Below are 20,476 nucleotides of genomic sequence, written 5' to 3'. Positions count from 1 at the left end.
GCTACCCTGGCGCTGATCCGGCCGGATGAGCCTTCTCTTCTTTTTGTATCTTGTTTTTTTTTATTTTTAAATTTTTTTTATTTTTGTATTTTCTTCTTTTCTTTTTTGTATCTTGTTGCTTCACTTTTTTTTTTCACTTTTTGTATCTTGTTGCTTCACGTTGACATTGATTGCAACACACAATACAACTATGCTATCTTGCTGGTTGTACCTCATAGCTTAGTTGGATCCGTGCCCCAGTTTTGAATGAGCCACCGAGACTGCATCATGTACTTCCTTTATTAATATTAAGATAAACATGTTCAATTTCATAGTCCTGTTTTGTTTTGTTTGCTTTGCTTTGCTATTCCAAAGTTCTTTAGCACTCCTGAGGCCTGAAGAAGCCCTGTGCACTTCCAGCCCAGCAAAACCATGGCATGGAGTTCAAAGAGAGGCACCAATTAAGCGAAGAACATTTTTCAGATTCAAGAGAGCGTCTGCATTTAGAGCATGGTCTATGGATCAGTGGAGATAGTAGTTCAAAGGGACCAGCCAGTTTAGTAAAGCACCTTGGTTACCCATTAAATTTGCTTTTGTAAATAAAGTGCAGCCCGCTTCCCTTTGATCTTCGGAAGATAGTTCAGCATGCTATACATAGCAGAGGAGATGAAAGGAGATGAGGCTGCTTAAAGTGAAATATGCCGCCGAGTGATCCACAGCTTGGCAAGTGCTGGGAGAGGCGCAAGAGATTTGTAAGTAATGTCCTTATTCTATAGTATTTTCATAGGGCCGTTGACATTCATTTCAGGATTTTTAAAATTTATATAAATAAACAATGGGCGCTGCAGAAAAAAAGTTATAAAACATGGGGCATAAATATGATCGATGGTTCATAATCGCCTGCATGGACCTATTTCCTTTCTTTAAAATTACACCTAACTTTCATACTATTTTATCAAGTGTCTGTTGTCAATCTCTTTGCTGGCCAGGGCACTAATATTTTTAAATTTAATAAAAATGCCTCAATAATGTACATTTAAGTTTTTTACTTCCTAGCTGGATCGTGTTTCTGTTGGTAGAGGATGGTGTGTTTAAAATAGAAAATAAAGCAGTTATTGTATTTTCTGTCTCTCTGATCAACTACTTGCTCCGGGTAATGTAGGCACATCCCTTCTCTAAATGTCAAGTTTTGTCTTAGTTTTTAATAACTGCAAGGTGAGATGCCTGCTCATATCTAGCTTTTATTCTGTTTTGCCATTTAAAGACACAATGCAAATACAAACAGGGAAGGATAGGACACAGTCACTTGCTTCTAGAAACTTTCTTTTGAACAAATAGACATGATATAGAGAAATCAACATTTTATTTTAATCTTTACTAATGTTTGTTAGCAATTTCCTTTTTTTAAAAAAAAATTGTTATCTCCAAATTCTGGGTTTTCAATACTTACTGGAGTGCATTTTTTTTTAAATAAATGTTTTAAAGTACCTACTGTCAACTGCTTTTTATTATTATAAACAGTATCTTCTGCAGTTTGCTTCAAACTTAATTTAGAAAATGTTTATATTTGACAGGATATCTTAATGGGCTTAAAATATATTTCTGTATCTTTAAAAATTGGAAGAAAATTGCATATAGACAAAACCACAATTATGTAAGATATTTAAGAGCCATATGTGACAGAAATTGTGGTAACTACACAGAGATGCTCTTTGAGTCTTGGGCAGCTATACACATGTGGTAGTTTGTTATAACAATAAACTTTGCACCAGGAATGCATTTGTACCTGCTCATTACATATCGTGTGTGTGTGTGTGTGTGTGTGTGTGTCTGAGGACTGAACCTAGATCTCACATACACTAGATTCAGTCCTCTTTCACTGAGCTACAGTTTCAGCCCCAGTCCCTTTTCATATACTAAAGAAAATAAGTGTGAAAGAATCCAGTTTACTAAGAAAAAGATCTGAAAAAATTACCTACACAATTTAGTTTAATAACCTTTTATATGTAGAATTTATATCTCATTTTTAGTGAAAATAGCTTTATTGATTTTTCTCATTATACTGATAATAGAAGAACATTAATGAAAGAAAACCATAGGCACAATCTAGTCCAAATTAATTTTAACCATTGTGAATCTTACTATCTTGTAACATCTGCAGTTCACATTTTGATGGTTTTATGTAAATTAGAAATATATTCTATCCTTATACAAAATCATTATTTCAAGATAATACTAGACTTGTAATGACTTTTCAAGAAGATAATAGTACTTCTGACCTATATTTTATAATGCCAGAAACAAATCCTGGATGACCAATTAAACTTGAATTTTGAATAAGCATTGAATACTTTATTTTCAGCCAGTCCCCCTTGGACATACTAAAAAAAAATTTAAATAAATAAATCATGGTTTATCCACAATCCAAATTTAAGTGGGTATGCGGGATTTTTACATTTTATACCTATTCTTCCAATATGATTTGGTTACCTTAAGTAAGAACAGAAGAGTGAGCATAGAGTTATAAGTTCACATAGGCTTGACAATGTTGGGCAATGCAAAAACCGACTAGACATCATATTTTATCAATTCTAAACCACATCTTTTATATTTAACATGATTAAATTACAAGCAGTGTTATTTTCTAATACTGTCTGGACATGAGAAAAGACTCATATTTTATTACCTACAGAAACTTGTTACTATTGTTAGTACTGGGGCAGCATGCAGTCGCAATGTTTTCATATGCACATCATTCAACAAGCATTTGGAGGAAAGACTGTGGCTTCTGATTGTTGGACAAAATCATGCTTTTGTCGTATTTTGGTAGGTATTAGGACATGCAATTAACACCAAAGGGGGAGAAAAGATGTCTAATTAGGAAGAAACCTCTGCATCTTGCAGAATCTTGGAAATGCTGCAACCTCAATGCGATTGGTGGCACAGAGACAGGGTGTTTTGTACAGCATCAATGCCAATGATGTCCAATTTTTAAAAAGTGACTCAATGACTCTGAATGAGAAATACTACTAGGAATATTTTAGGTGCTTTATTTTCAATTTCCTGCAGATTATAGAGAGACTTAGTGTAGAATCTGTCCAAATAAATCTGGGATGCACTTTAGTAAGCATAGGATGATAAGACTTACCTCCCATCTAGAGAAGTCATCACAGGAACCAGACAGTTGTTTCAGTGCTTAAGAGCATTTGCTTCTTTTGCAGAGGACCTAGGTTTGGTTTCCAGCACCCACGGGTGGTTCATAACCATTCACCTCCTGAATTTTGTAGGCATCAAGCACCTATGTAATACGTATAACACATGCAGCCAAACTTCTCACACACACACACACACACACACACACACACACACACACACACACACACACACACACAAATGAATGAAGGAAGGAAGGAATGAAGAAATGAATCTAAACAAATTACCTGGGCAAAGAGTTTTATGGTTGAGCAGTAGCCTACCATGTATCTGTCCTTAGGTTTATTCTCCAGAACTTTTATTCAAAACTAAGCAAGCCAGGACACAAACAAATCAGTACATAAGATTGTCATGTTTTTATTAACCAAGTTTTATGTTCATTAACAGAACACAAACTCAAGTTCTATGCAAGGCTTATCAGAAAGTGAGCTGGAGACTTAGCTTGGTTAATGGAATTCTTGGCTGGTATGGAAGCTCTGGTGTGGATCCTTGCATTGCATAATCCAGATAAGGTAGACTCTACAAGTAGCTTCAGCAATTGGAAGGGGACAGAATGGAGGCCATCAGATTAGACAGTCAAGGTCATTTTCAGTTACATAGCAAGTTCATGGCCAGCCTCAGGTACATAAAATCCTTTCTCTTTTTCAAAGAATCAAACAAGTCAGTAGATCAATAAGAAGTTGGAGTAAATGAAACACAGTATTTGATAGTGATTTGTTTAAAGTGATATTAAGTTTTGAAAAATGTGTAAGTCTCTCTTGGTATAGCTTTCCTAAACCTATTCAATAATGAGACTCTGTGATATGTAACATATTCTAATCCTTAGAAATAATATTCAGTAGGACTTCATTTTGGAGATGCATGTCATACATGCCCATTATGATGCTGGGATCTCATAATGGGGTCGACACCAAGAAGAAATTGGGACTGAATGTAAATTAAAATAGAGATCCATCTTTTCTTTATTGTCCATTAATCTATTTAGTCTGCTTGTTTTCTTTTTGAGATTATATTTTAATTATAATATTTCTCCCCTTCTCTTTATTTCCTTCAAACTCTCCCATATGCCCTTCCCTAGTCTCCTTTCAATCCATGGCCTCTTTATTCAATGATTATTATTAGATGCATGCATCTATATATTCCCAAATACAACTAGCTCACTCTATATAATGTTATCTGTATGTATGTTTTCAGGACTGACTGTTTGGCATTGGGCAACCAATTAATGTGTGTTCCCTGGGGATGACCACCTCTCCCACTCCCAGATTCCCTCAGTTGTCTGTAGCTGTTTGTCTTAATCCAAGAAGTGCTGGTTTCACAGTGGGTTGATTAAGGAAACCCATAGATGATATTAAAATAGATGTTTCAAAAACAGTCCAATCATGTGACATCTGCAATTGCTGCTGACAAGTAAAGAAATGCAATGAAGAGAGCATGTTAAAGTCAAACTTTAAATGAAACAATCTTAGCAATGAATATGTAATTTCATGTCTCATGTCCAGTACCTCATCACAGTATGTACATGGTCTAGCAATAATGATTCAACAACTCGGAAGGAGGTAGGACAGAGGTATGGTAAATAGACAACTGTTAGAGCATTTGGATAATGAAGTCCTGGCTGATCAGTAGACCATATCTTCCCTCTCTTCTGATTATTCTCTACAGTAAACCTCTTTGTGCTTCTATGGTGAGTTTGCGTGGACACTAGAAGAGAATCCCCATTCCTGATTTGGAATTGAAGGAGTTTTAGGGATGGACATTGTATCAAAAAAGAGAGACAAGCAAAAACTTATTGTAGACAAACTCACTCATTGTAGAAACATGGAAGGATGAGAACCAGAGTTCCTGACTTCTTGTTGCAGAAGCAGTGCTCAGCTCCTACCTGGTCTCTGAGCAGATCTCATACCCTTTGTTTCTCCTTCTTGCTTTTCTTCCTCTTTCTACTTCCTTTCCTCTTCTCCCTCTCTCCTCCCTCCCTCCCTCCCTCCCTCCNCTCCTCCCTCCCTCCCTCCCTCCCTCCCTCCCTCCTTCCTTCCTTCCTTCCTTCCTTCCTTCCTTCTTCTATCTCTTATCCCTTTCTTCCCCATATTTCAAGCCATTCTTCCCATACGATGTACATATTTTGATCTTATCTACTGCCTTGTGTTTAGGGGCCTACCTTTGGAGGTAGTAGCTGAGATTGAATGTTGTACTAGTAACAGGTGAGATAGCTTAGTGCATTGGAAAAGCATTATCAAGTTCACTGTGTCTCATAGCTAAAGGTTTGCCTTTTATCCATTCCACATAAACAATAAAGCTGGCGTTGTGAGCTTTATCTGTTTGAGTCCGTATTTGCTTTTTATGCTATACTGAACGGTTAGAAAAGGAAATAGTATCACTTATTTTATTATCTCAGACTGGTGTCATTAATTGTCCAAGTGTGCCTCTAACTTTTCTTCTTCTGATCCTGTGAATAGTACCCTTGAATGGTAACTTGAGTCATTACAAGGCTTGTTTCTAAGAAAAAAATGTGCATCGATTTTAAGTGTCTGGATTCCGTGGCACTTAAATTCCTCATTCTGTAAATGGGCATTTGATTTGATACTTCACTTTTAGGAGCCTGGTTAATATATTTCCGTCCACAAGAGAAAGGTCGGTTTACCGATGACCTTGAGATTTTTAAGCCTAATAGGCAAAGTTGCAAGAGATGTCAGGATTCAATCTGATACGCTTTTAATATCAGGCAGAGTTGTATGATTTGGTCAGTGTGAGAAAATGCATGGTTTCTTTACACTCAAATATATTCACTCTGAGGTGTAAATTATATTTACTTACCTCGAGAACTGGAAAAAAAATCAAGTCAAAATCAGAAATATGGTTAGCTGGTTGAAAGTTAATAGGCTTTAAACGGACTTGAAATTGGATAATGATATGATTCACTTCTAATGTACATGAGATACACGAATTTACTCCCTTCCTACTTTTGAAGTTCTTATTCTAGTGTATGGTAATCAATCTATGGGGCTCACCAATGATTTTGTATCATAGACAAGATACAGTCTTGTCCTAGGTCTAGTCTCCAATTTTTGAGAAGCTCTAAAATTGTGGTGGTGGGGGGGGAGATGGCTTGGTGGGTAAAGAGCTGGACTTGAGTTTGGGTCCCCAGTAGCCATGTCAGAGCTGGTGTCATCTGTAAACCCAGCCATGAAGGAATGAGGAGAGGGTGCCCCTTGGAGCCCACTGGCCAACTAGCCTAGCCAGTCAAGCAAGTCCAGGTTCAATGAGGGAATCTGTCTACAAAACAAAGCAGAGTGAGACAGAGGAATACACCCAACATTTCCCTTTGGCCTCTGTACACATGTACTCACATGCACTTGTGCACAGTCATGCATTCAGCACACACATACAAACATATGGAAAACTTCATGAAACGTTGTGAGTTTCTTCAAGGAAAAGGTTGCTGTTGGTAGGCTTTTATAACAGTGTCTTGCTATTCAGTCTAGACCAGTGGTTTTGAACCTGTGGATCATGACCCCTTTGGGGGCCATCTATCAGCTACCCTGCATATCAAATATTTACCTTACAATTCATAACAGTATCAAACTACAGTTATAAAGTAGTAACACAATGATTTTAGCATGGCGGGGTGTGGGGGGGGGACGGTCACCACAACATGAGAAACTGAATTAAAAGGAAGGCTGGAAATCACTAGTAGACTTTTCTCACACTCCTGATCTATGTGCACTCTCCTCCCTAGTGTTAGGCGTCACAGTGAGCTTGGGAATACATTTTTTTTTCATGTCTAGGAAGACCTAGATTTAATTTTAGGAAGGTTCAAGGGAATCAAAACACAATGTAAAATTTACATTAACTGCTATAAGAAATGTTTGGGTTGCATAAAATATTTTAATCCATTGGAATCCTGATCTTGTATTATTTAAAAATTCCTAATTGAGAACCAATTTGGAATTGTGCAGCTGCATTGAATATAATTAAGGGTATGTATGGAATCTGAACATTTGAAGGCACTTAAAACCAGCCTAAAAGTTTTCTTCATACATATTGTTCAATATTTAAGAAAGTTTATTAGATAACTTATGTACATATAGAAAACACGAGTATATAAAATATATTAATACAGTTTAAAATGTAAAAAAGAATTTAATTGTTGGGGTTTATAACTNGTTCCTGATAATAATTAAAGGCATTTTAAAAGTGACTAAATTTTCCATTTCTATGAATGGAATTATAATGATTATAAAATGAACTTAAATTGTAAGGAACTAATGCTTTTATTTATATCTTTAACAAACTGAATATTTTAAAAGCCAATATAATCTACTAATGACTTTTTCTACAGAGTCATGTTGAGAAAACCAAGCTCTCATATAAGTATCCATTTACCACTCAAGCAAATCAAGTATCTACAGTAAAAATAAAAAACAAAGAAACAAAAAAATGAGGCTCCTGTGTACATTACATCATGGGAATTCACTAAAATATCGCCATCTCAGGATGAATCTTGGGAAACAGATAACTGACCTCTAACACACTACAGTCTCACCACATTATTAGCATTATTTCTTTCCCCTGTGGAATTTCTACAATTGTCTTAGTGCTTTATTAAAAATACATTATTCCTTTGAGAACTACATATTTTTAAACACAGCATATTATTGAGATTAAACATATATTCTCAGGGTGTGTGCTTTAAAAACACTCCCTGACTTTTAAGAAGACTCATGCTCAGTTTCCAGAGCTCAGAGAGCAGCTCACAAAGGTCTGTAGCAACCATCCCAGGGGATCCAGTGCTGCCTTCTGGTCTCCATAGGCACCCACATGGAGGATTACCTTTTTTTTGCATTACTTTACTGGGTTCTATTATCTACCACCTTTCCAACCCTCATTCCATTCTGATACCTTCCACCACCCCTCCCACCAACACTAGGTAGGAGAGAAAGAAGGTTAGAAGGAAAGGGGCTCATAGACCTCTTTAGACGACTTCCCACTGATTAGGGGCCTTGAGTTCCTTGGGGTAAGTCCAGTCTCTGAAGTCAGGATATCTCCAACCAGCAATCCAGCAAAACAGCAAACTAGCAATCCAGCAAAAGCAAAGACATCTGCAGGTACCAGCAGCAACAGCAGGGACCAGCAACAACAGCAGGGACCAGCAGCAGTGGAGGCAGCAGCAGAGGCAGCAGCCTCCACAGGCTCTCTCCTGGCTCTCGCATTTATACCCTCTCAAGAGTCTCCAAAATTCAAAACATAAACTGTCTGTAACTGATAAAAACCATGTCCTTCCTAGGGCACGAGGCAATCATAGTTAGCAGCTTTGGGTGGTCCCACACCTGGGATTAAAAGAAAAACACATTCACATAGCACAACTGTGTTTTTACAGAAGCCAACAATTCTTACTACTCCCATGCCTTCGTGTGGTGCACATTAGCTGATATAGGCACACACACACACATGCATGCATACACGCACATGTGCACTCACACAAGTAAATAGAATTTTAAAACCCACATATCCTTTGAGTGGTATTTACTGGTTTCAAAAGTTTCCCAAAAGTCAGCTTTGGTAATAATGATGACAGGCTTGTACCTTTAATAATATAAGTGACCTAACCTCTTGTCTGAGTTAGGGTTTTACTGCTGTGAACAGATACCATGACTAAGGCAACTCATAAAAAAACAACATTTAGTTAGGACTGGCTTACAGATTCAGGAATTCAGTCCAGTATCAAGGCAGGAGCATGACAGCATCCAGGCAGGCATGGTGCAGGCTGAGCTGATAGCTCTACATTTTCATCTGAAGGCTGCTAGCAGAATACCTGCTTCCAGGCAGCTAGGATAAGAATATTAGAGCCCACATCCACATGGCTGCTCCTACTCCAACAAGGCCACACCTCCCAACAGTGCTACTCCCTGGGCCAAGCATGTACAAACCATCATACCTCTTAGTGACTTTTCAAGACATCTTCCCTCAAGGGAGCTTTTGCCAGTTCTCTGGGTCTCAGTGTGGTGGATGGATAGATGACTAGATATAAAGAAGCTGACCTTGTGAATTTCAGGTGAACCTCATGCTCATTTTCAGAACTTGAACAGGATAGAGAGCTTTAAAGTCCTACCTTTCTAATCTGATGATAACACATTATTGTTTCATAGCTGACTTAGTGGATAACAGATAGCACTTTGTTTGTGTTTTTAGTGTACCCAGAGCATTTCACACACTAGAAAGGTGTGTTACCACTAAGTCACATTCCCAGTTCAGATATGATTCTCATGGTTGCATGCAAAATGAGGTTAATTTATTGCAGAGCTGTCTGTCTGTCTGTCTGTCTCTGCCTCCCTCCCTCCCTCTCCATCCCTCGACCCCTCTCCCTCTCCCCTGCCTCTCTGTCTCTCTGTCTCTCTCTCTCTGTGTACAGAATCAGTTACCTTGTCAGTATTCTGCAGCTGTGAATTGTGGCTGACTGCCAAACAGAGGCTCCAAAGACTTTTGTACAAAGATAGGTGATGATCTGCATAGTGTGAATGATCCCCTGCCAGAGCTCTGCCTTCAGACTTCATGGGGTGGAAGCCTTACATGAACACCCAGAGATCCCACACTTATTACAACGAGGGAAGTCTGTGAGCCCAACAATTACCCACATAGACTTTTGGAGATGTTTACTTAGTTCTTTAGGACTTCTTCCCTTCATCAACCATATTCCCAGGTATTTTGGGCACAGGACCGTTGAATGCCTGTCTACATCCCTTCCGGCCTCATAATCATTTGAGCTGAACAATCAGAGTTTGAATTGTTTATGGAACCTGACCCCCCCCCCCCAAAAAAAAGCCTACCTTTCACATAATGTTGTGATCGGTGTAATTCCGATGTGGCATTCTGTGTCAAGGCATGACTCCAGACTACATTCACATAGCAAACAGTATTGTCTAGATTTGAAAAGGTGTGGTTATCAAAGACATTGACAAGATGACTCTGGACTATAAAAGGAAAATCAATACCCCCTGCTCTGGCAGACCATGGAAGTTCACTAGTTTTCTCTGAATTGTTTGTGTATATAAAGACACCTTTTATACGAAATAATAGAGATGGGATCTAAAGAATACCAGAAGAAAACTGATACCAGTTCCACCAGGTAAAGAGAGCTGAAATAAAATCCTCAACCATCATGCCAAATCTACTTTGCTGATACCTTCAGACAGGTGTGCCAAAGTCAAATTATCTCTTGTTAAACTGCTTCATGGAACTTTTCCCAAACTAGCTCAAATGAAAGTAAAGGTTTTAATTATAAAATATATGTTAGTTGACTACATTTTTTCTAGTGTCAATTAAATATTTTATGATGGTATGAGTTTGGGTTGGATAAAACTTTTTTATTATTATTTTAGAGAAGTTAATTGTTTTAGCTTAAAACACTATGTTTTGAGAATGCTTCTGGGATAATACTAATCTATTGAGAAAATGAGCAATGGAGATTATATAACTGTCGAATAAGGAATATAGATGAAAAATCGTTATAAAGCATGATTTACCTGTCAGAGCGGTTGATGTTATGTGTTATGGGAGCTTTGGTGAAGGACATTTAACTATCCTGGGTCTATGAAAAGTTTTGTTTTCAGTATACTGTGTTGAAAATGCTAATGAGTTACCAGCAGAAAGCTTGTAGCAATTTCAAGTAAGAATTATACATTGAGCTAGGGAATATTCACCTTTATGGGAAAAAAATCAAATGCATCTGAGAAAATTGCTATTCACAAGGAAGTGTGCTATTCTGTGTGATTAATTTGAAGAATATATGAAAATGCAAGTTAGCTATAACTATTGTTATAGGTGGCTATGGTCTAATAGATAAAGATTTGGTCATTTTTCTTGGAGAAGATACAAGAGGAAGTAAACTCCTCTGGTATTTATTTTATTATTTATTTATTATTATTGTATTTATTTAAATTTATTGTCCTAGTCAAGATGGACAAAACCTTTTGCTAGTTCCTATGACATAATCTATGAAACTAATAAAAATACATTAATAAAAAATCGAAAGCAATAATATTAGCTACAAGTTAATATAAGAGGATCAAATGTTTCAATTTAGCATATTTTTTTGCAACTTTTAGATACACTTTGACTTATTTAAATTTTATTATGGTTTTCTCGTCAGGACAAATCTATGCCCTTAGCAGGGGATGCAAAAAAACATGCAGAAATTGTGTTAACTATGAAATCACTGAATTTCTTCTGCTTCTTCCCCCAAATCACGATTCTTGTATTTCCTACAATAAGTATAGTCACAAGCTTAATTGTATTTTCTTATCTGCTTATTTTGGGGAACATGAAAAGTATTCCTATGACCACTATTCCTGTAGATAATGAGCAACAGCATAATTTAGCAAATATAACTAGAAAGTAAAATATCCAGATCCATTATCGGATTATTTACAGAGAGTGAGTTAAATTGTTCAACACCTTAGTTAGTTCACCTTCATTAAATTTCTAGCTTTGACATTTTAAAGTGTGTAGCCTCGGAACCTAGTTTAGGATATATAAAAGGAAGTCTCAAAAATAAGAAGGGTAGAAGCCAGACTATTGTAGGTGAAAGAGACAATAGATGTAAAGAAAAAGTCCAATATAATTGAAAAAAAGACAGAGTGATTGACAGGGAGGGATCAGATTTGTATTTGACGGCAAGTTTAAGCAAGGCTTAAAAGTGTTGGGAAGGGCTTGAAGGACAGCTCCTCAGGCAAAGGAACTTGCTTGTGACATGAGTTTCATATTCGGAATTCATGTAAAGTTGGCATGTAAAAACTGTGACTCTACAAAGTTGTCCTCATACGCATTGCCACCATGGCAGTCATCCAAACACTCACGTGCTTGTATATGACCGTGCTTGTCTATGCACGTGTGCATGAACGCATCCTCCACACACTCAAACACACACTCATCTTGTATGCGAGTGTGAGCACCTACATACACTAGATACACAGATATGAATAATATTTTGAAAGTTTAAGTAACCACTCTGAAGAGTTGCCATTTCACTGTGATCACGAGAGAAACATAGCTCAGTGTTTAGGTGTGTGAATTACCTGTATGGCACAGGCTGTGGAAATAGTCGACTGGGGGCACTGAAGGCACTTGCAGTTGATGGCAGTAGACACAGAGGATGGGCAACAACAACTAGATACCTTTTCTGTGGTAAGATTGATAGAACTTCCCACTCAAGTGAGCACAGATAGGGAGAAGAGGAACTGAGATTGAAACTAAATTTCCAGTAAAAATATTTTGAATAGACGGTGATGCTATTCATTACTTACTTAGAAGCAATGTGGTATTCTACCCATGAAAATTATAATTATCTGCATTGAACTTAAGATGTCCTGTAAAAGTTTGGATACAAGAATTTAAGAGTTGTAGGCCAGGGAATACCCAAAATCGAAAACTGAAGAACTAATTAAGATTGTATAATGGGGTGTGTGGACTGTGGACCCAAAGACAAACAACTGGAAGAGACAGGACGCTTTGCCAGGCAGCTGTTCTCCACTCTCAGAGCCCTGCAGGGCAAATGAGGTCTTGAAATGAATCCTGGGTTAATTTTGTGGAGTACGACGGGAACAGTAGAGACATATATGGAATCCCTAAATAGAAGCAGCTGCTCACTCCTCTGCGCGGTAATCTGATGACTATTTATTCAGCTTCAGTGGAATATTTTGTTATATGAAATATTCTTACACTGTGTGACATCTTATTGATGCTCTTTGAGTCTATGGACAGGTTCACAGAAAGGCATTTTTTTTTTTAAGTAGAATTGAAGTGTTCGTAGTGTATAGAAAGTTTGGAGACATCATATCAGTTATTCTAATGAGCAAAAGTTACTGCTGAACTTGGAATGCTCTGTGCACCATTAACAACAAAGCCTCCTCTGAGTATGCTTTTACAGTTATCAAAGCAAGTAAGGTTACATTGGAAATTTGCCTGTCCTGGCTGTGCAGTGTATAGTAAGTGATTGCTTTTTTAATTGGCATTTACTGGAAAGCAATAATTTAATAGGCTCATGATAGCTTTTAAATAATTATTTCACAGGCTAAGAGGCTTTTCTTCTTTCTGAAGCCTAGAGACTATTGTTTGGCTCTGTTTTCTTTCTTTCCTTTTTTCTAAAGCAGCCCTCCCATGCTCTGTACTGGGGTTACTTAGTTAAAAAACGAGTTCAGCAAGTTTTAAAGAAAAGGCCTGTTGGTTAAGTAGAAGACAAATATTTTCTTTAGTGCAGAGGATAGGGAGAGGAAAAGTCTCAGGTGACACCTCTCTGTTCTATCACCTCTCACCAGAGCCTTTTCCTTGCAGAGGATGGGAATCAACAGGTAATGCATTTAAAATAAGGAGAATTTACATGGGAAAAGAACCCTGTTTCCTCCTCCAACACAGAATGTAGCAACGATATGATTTCACCCAGCTCCTCTGTTTTTGGTTTTGTATGTAAAAAAAAAAACCCAAAAACCAAACAAACAACCACAAACAAATTCATACAATTATTTGGATGTGTTTTTGACAAGGTTAGACTAATTAAAGATGACAAAAATGAAGACACTGAGTATAAAAAAAAGAAGACTGGGAAAAGCACCTTCTTATGGCTGTCCCACTGTGAGCATGTGCTGGAACCCCTGAGTCCCCGCACCCCAGATGTCTCTGAAGGCTTTACTGACCGACCCCTTGGAGGACAGCCATATCTGGGCACCATGGACGTGAACTGAGACTTTCTCTATAGAGAAAGATTGTTCTTAACAGGGATCTAGAGAACTCAGTTTGAAAACAGGAGGTTCCATTTTCAAGCTATGAAAGTTAACTATTGCTGAGAAAGGTTGAAGTCTGCTACTTCCAGTGCCTTCAAAGTTGAAAGTTGAAAGTTGTCTCGAGACACTAAATGAGATACTCAGAAAGTTTCTGAGGTTGTGCAGGAGAACCCCATGTTAGCTTCACAAATAGGTATTTGTTTACTGAGGGATCAGAGTAAGAAGAGAGGCAAAATGTCATGATTTTTCAGCATTCCCCAGAACGACATCAAGGGAGTAGAAGTCAACAGTGGGAATATAGGTTCAGTTTCATCTCTAAATCTGCTTTAATGATGCCTGCCTGTAGAACCCTGACGCGAGGTGGCCTTGGTGAAGAACAGAAGGGTATATGCAACCTTGCAGCCTAAAAGAGAAAGCCCCATGGTTATAATATTATTGTTCCACCTTTGTGGTTTCTGAAATTTATAATATATGTTTCAGCAAGGGACAGTACTAAAAATATTTAATTTATGGTCCAGACTCTAGTGAATTAGGGTGGGTGTTCCAAAGCCTTGTGGAATGATTAGGTGGGGGAGGAGCTCAGAGCAGGGGCCATGTTTGGAATACATTTTTTTTTATAATTTTTTTATTAGGTATTTTCCTCATTTACATTTCCAATGCTATCCCAAAAGTCCCCTATACCCTCTCCCCCCCTCCCCTACCCACCCACTCCCACTTCTTGGCCCTGGCGTTCCCCTGTACTGAGGCATATAAAGTTTGCACGACCAATGGGCCTCTCTTTCCACTGATGGCCGACTAGGCTATCTTCTGATACATATGCAGCTAGAGACACGAGCTCCGGGGGGTACTGGTTAGTTCATAATGTTGTTCCACCTATAGGGTTGCAGATCCCTTTAGCTCCTTGGGTACTTTCTCTAGCTCCTCCATTGGGGGCCCTATGATCCATCCAATAGCTGACTGTGAGCATCCACTTCTGTGTTTGCTAGGCCCCGGCATAGTCTCACAAGAGACAACTATATCAGGGTCCTTTCAGGAAAATCTTGCTAGTGTATGCAATGGTGTCAGTGTTTGGAGGCTGATTATGGGATGGATCCCTGGATATGGCAGTCTCTAAATGGTCCTTCCTTTTGTCTCAGCTCCAAACTTTGTCTCTGTAACTCCTTCCATGGGTGTTTTGGTCACATCAATGCTGGCTAGAAGAAGATGGTCTCTGGAAAAATTAGACAGCAATCCTCAAATGTTTGTCCTTTCTGGAAAGCTTCAATCAATGACATGTAGCATGTATTCTTTTAATAGCAGTGGAATTATCATTACTCATCTCCACTCATCACGGTCATTATTATTTTACTAACATCCATCCTGATAGTAGAGCATACTTCAGAAGTGCTTACTTTGAAACTCTCTTTACACCTCAGATATAGAATCAAAACTAAATGATGATGAGGTGATTTTATAAGTATAAGAAAACGTTCCATTTATGTATTGAGACACAATTTTAAATATATATATATATATATATGTATATGTATTTGAAATGTCTAAGGGCCATGAAGATTTGGGAGAAACTCATTTGGCACAGCTTTTCTAAGCAGGCTTTTTAGGGGAACAGAATCTTTTCTAGCCATAGGTTATAAAGGAGGTTGTATTTTGCCATTGATGTAAGCAAGTTGAGAGGATTCAAGACCTCTGCATTGGCGCTGGAATTGGTCTCATTTGTAGTTCTAGTAAGCATGCTCAAAGTACATGCCCTGACCATGCAAAACAGGGCACATACATTAAATAGCTTTTCCGGTATCAACGTTAACTTTTCTTCTCCCTACTAATGACAGTGGTGATCAAGTGCCACATTTGTTTTCAGGAGGCAGTTAGGAATGTGGTCCTGACAAACAGCCTAGTCTGAGGGGTGGCTTAGAGCTCCCTTAGTCACAGAGGAAGGAAAATAAACGATTAGGTAACTGGAGAACTTTATCTCTTAAAAATAATAGGTCAGATTCAGTTCTGTCTACACTTTTCCCCAGAAGGAGAAGGATATGCAAAATGGGGCTGGAGACACGGTTCAGCAGTTAAGAGCCAGCTGAGAGCTGACTGCTCTTACGGAGGAAAGGACGTGGGTTTGATTGCTAGTATCTTCATGTAGATCACAACCATTTTTATAGTATACAACACACACACACACACACACCCCAAACAAAAAAACAACCAACCTCCAAGGAAGAAAGTAAAAGAAATGATTTAGATCCCCTGCTGAGCAACATGAAACTGCAAGGTCTCTGTGTCCCTGTTTCCACATCTTGCAACCATGGCATCCACACGGTCTTTGCCCTGCTTTATTCTGGTGACCTTGGCTCTCCATTTCTCTTCCTATCAGCGACCTTCTTCTACCCCCTGTTGTCTTCTTTCTCCCTTCTCTGCCTCACCATGCCTGTCTTTTCTACCTCCACACACCTGATGCTACCCAAACCCTTTCTTTCCTTGTCTAATGCTTCAGTACCTATATCTTGCATCCACGATGGAAATTTGGGCAAGTTACTAAGGTGAGGAGATAAAGGTGCCTGGGAAAGGCTTTGGGATGCAGGGATTGTAAAACATTTAATATGTGAACATATTCAGGTTTTGTACAATTAAGGTCCCTAGAAGAACACATAAAAGGGTACAGATTCAACTAAATGTGGCTTAGTGCTGCTCATTAATTAAACTAAGTGAATGCTTATGATTTGTTTTTATCATTTTTACATTAAGAAAATTTCTGAGATGGAGGATAATTGCAGCAGAAGCCTAATTACAAGCTCACAGACCATAGTCTTTCTGTTCCGATGCATTAATGACTTCCTTTGTGTTATAATTGTTGCATTCATCAGGGCATGGTAAGTGTTGCCTTTGCAATAATCATGTGGGTAATCCAGGGTGCCAAGTGGGGGATATGACACCGAAGAGTGAGCCAGAGATTTGAAATGGGTTCATTTTACTGAATTGAAAACCACAGGAGCACTTTGGCCAAGTTACTGCAAGTCACTTATTCACTAATAATTTTGTGATGATTTTCAAGTTTAAAGAATCCAATAATACTGTCATTTTTCACTGTAAATAAATGAAGATAAGTTAGAGAAATCATGATTTACAGGCTTGACTCTGGATTAGAAGGACAAATGAGTAGCTATCGGTGGACACAGATTCATAAAGCGAAATTGAACTCCTGATGAATTCTCCAAGTCCCAAAGGAACTATAGGGACTAAGTATGAATGTGGGTACCTTGTACAACTAACTGTATATTTTAAAACTTGAAAAGACAACATCGAATCAAAAGAAAAGCAAGTTTAAAGTTAAAAATCTTTGATCACCCAGAAAAACCATGTATGTTGGACCCATATAACAAACCGGTCATTTCTGAAGTTCTCTTAAACCAAAAATTCTTGCTGTTTTTATTTTTAAATAACGAAAGCATACAAACTAATCTTGTACCTTCAAAATCCTTCCAAACGGTGGTAGGAATTGTCTTTATCGAAACATCAAACCACTCCTATTTATGGAATTAAAGGGCATCCCCTCGTCATGCTGACAGTGTTTAGATCTATAAGAATAGAGGGAAGAATCTTGAATACTTCCCTTCTGGGACACAGAAACAGCCTGGAAAGGTCTGGAAGCAAAATAAAAAAAAAATGTTCTTCTGTTCTACCTTATGTATTGTGGGGGCCATGTTAGGACCCGAATTTCAGAGGCAAGTACCAGGAAGCATCCACTGAGGAGGAGAGAGAAGGGTGAGGAGGAGAAAGAAGGGTGAGGAGGAGAAAGAAGGGATAGGAGGAGAGAGAAGGGTGAGGAGGAGAGAGAAAGCTGAGGAGGAGAGAGAAGGCTGAAGAGAAAGAGAAGGCTGAGGAGGAGAGAGAGAGGGCTGAGGAGAGAGAGAAGGCTGAGGGGGAGAGAGAAGGCTGAGGAGGAGAGATAGGGCTGAGGAGGAGAGAGAAGGCTGAGGGGGAGAGAGAAGGCTGAGGAGGAGAGAGAAGGCTGGCTTTACAGTTCTGGGGCAAAGGTCATGCCAACTTCTTTCCCCTCCTTTCCTTCCTCCATCTCCTTCTTTCCTTCTCCCTCTCACTTTTCCCCCTCATTTCTCTGCTCTGTTTTCCCTTCTTTTTACTTTATCTCTAGCTGTTGCCTCTACCCCCCCCTCTTCTTCCTTCTCCCTTCCTTTCTCATAAATATAATTTCCCTCTGTTTCTATTTTATGTCTGCATTTTTGTGCTTCTTTTTTTTTTTTTTTTTTTTTTGCTAAATTCTTTAGAAGGACTGGGCATTTGTAGACGTTAGTGTTCACTAATGCATGCCCATTGGAGTATGACACTTATTTGGTATTAATAAGAATGTTATCTAGAGGAATCATCAGAATGATTGGTACATCGAAGGGTTTGCCAATGGCTAGGAAGCAAATGCAATGGCTAGTGTTTCCTATGTCCTTAGACTTCTTAAAAGATTAGTGTTTATGTCCTCATTGTTAAATAGGCCAACAGAAACAATATCATGTCCCCAGGTCTTACCTCCAGCACATCCTACCTACTGATATCAGAATAATCTCCCAAACTACCATTTGGCCATTTATTTCTAAATATTTGGCTGGGCTATTAGGTCTTAGGGCCAGACAACCTAGCATTGCATTAAAGGCTCTGGCCTTTAGTTAACGTGACCTGCCTTAGTTTCATCATAACTGAGATGGGAAAATATTAAATTATCACTCTGTGTATGATGCTTAAAATATTTTCTAGCATATAGTAAGTATTGTAAAAAAAAGTTTGCTTATTTTTCTTTTAAAGCACCAATGTTTCTTTTAAAGAGAGGGTTATTTGAAAGGTATCTAGAGAGGGAACTTCTAGGGTAGAGGCCTGAGAAGTTACCTGGAATTTGAAGCTGGTGTGTAGTCAGTGGAAGCAACCAGCTAGAGGGCCAGCCAACAGCAGGGCTCCAGGGAGGGGCTGACAGGAAGACAGGGACCACAGCAAGTTAGTCTAGCTGATGCTCCAGAAATCCTCATGTCTTGAGATGTTAGTCTAAAACAGCAGTGAGTATAGTCTGTACCAGCTGCACTTTAGGAAACGTTTCCTAAAGGCTGTTTCCTTCTGAAAAGAGGCCTGCACAAGCTAGAAAGATGATCTGTAAACTGCATCAGAACTCTGGAAGCTTCCCTCCTCTTTGCCCCATTCTATAATCCCCAAAGGGAGTACAAGATGAAAACATTTTTTACCCACTGCTTGTAGGAAAGTGGCTTAGGCTATTCTATTTAAACCTCAAAGGACAGTGTGACCCCAACTAAATTTAGGCCAACCATATATTACACAACCTTCAGGGGGCATGTGTACAGAGAGGGAAACTGAGGCTTCTGGAAGTCTCGGTCATGACGGAGAGAAAACAGCACTGAAAAGCAGGTGCCCTTCTAACGTCTGCTGTGGTTGCTGCTGTTCATACACGTATGATCCGTGTGTTCAGGAGCGGCAGCCCCGGGCTTTAAATTACTGACAAGTTGCTCAGCCCAGCATTTAAGTCTTCAATCCAGAAACTGTGCAAACTTCCCCAAGTAGAATATTGGATTCTTAAAATTAGGCTGGGGAAAATGGTCTCTGGAACCTTATTTCCTCATTTTGTGTGGACTAGACTTCGGGTCTCAGGATCCATCTCTGAGCTCCGCAAAGAGTGTTTAAATCAGTTGATATGATAGGGAGTCTTGCTTCAGGGCAATATTCTACCCTCCCTCCCTCCCTCCCTCCTTCCCTTTTCCCTTCTTTTTTCTCTCTGCCCAGTTCCCTTCCCTCTGAGCTCTGCCTATCTGCTAGGGCACCTGCCCCCGCACCATTTACTGTGCCTCTTTGACTTTGCCATCTGCCTTCCTGTCGAGAGATTTCCATGTCGGGCGGGCTTGCCAGTGAATTCCCCTCATACTCCGTTCCGCTTGGCCGCCTGAATTTACACTGCCTTTTTGATGAATCTTTGCTGGAGTTCCAGTCACACTCTAATTGATTGGTCTAGATGTGAGGTTCTGGCCATCCTCATCTGCTCCCATAGCTGAGCGAAATGGGGCTGTCTGTGACAGCTCGGTGTGCCGCAGATTGGGTAAGTTTGTCTGGGAGACTTGGAGCCTAATAGAATAATGGCAGTGGAGCAGAAGGAAAAGGAAGCTGACTTATGTCATTTATCTGTAGGTAAGTTGATCACGGTAAGGGGAAGAAAAAAATGGGGAGAGAATCAATTTAGGTAGCAAACATTGCCTGTTGGATTCTTAGTTTTCAAGTCGGATCCAAGGAATAGCTACTGGGACCCAGTTAATGAAGTGACTCTGTGGTCAGTTTCCCAGCCCAGGCTGGCTGCTCCTCATTCTTAAGGTTCCTTCCTGGAAATGAGAACCATTTCATCTTCACATGGTAGACTTGAAAAGACTTGTGTGTGTGTGTGTGTGTGTGTGTGTGTGTGTGTGTGTGTGTGTGTGGACTCAGGTAACAGGGACTCGTAAAACATCAGCAGAATTTCTCTC

General features: G+C 39.1%; 1 protein-coding gene across 1 annotated transcript in view; it reads left to right on the top strand.

Moving 5' to 3' along the window:
* Nucleotides 1–623: 623 nt before the first annotated feature.
* Tspan12 (tetraspanin 12) overlaps nucleotides 624–20,476 on the top strand; it is a 97,938-nt gene continuing 78,085 nt past the window's right edge. Inside the window, exon 1 of the mRNA XM_021165686.2 lies at nucleotides 624–731. The gene's annotated coding sequence lies outside the window, so the exon portion shown is untranslated. The remainder of the gene's footprint in view (nucleotides 732–20,476) is intronic.

Source organism: Mus caroli, chromosome 6 (assembly GCF_900094665.2).
Source record: "Mus caroli chromosome 6, CAROLI_EIJ_v1.1, whole genome shotgun sequence".
Taxonomy (NCBI): domain Eukaryota; kingdom Metazoa; phylum Chordata; class Mammalia; order Rodentia; family Muridae; genus Mus; species Mus caroli.
The sequence above is the reverse complement of the archived record's forward strand: the minus strand, read 5'-3'. Positions and strand labels throughout refer to the sequence as shown.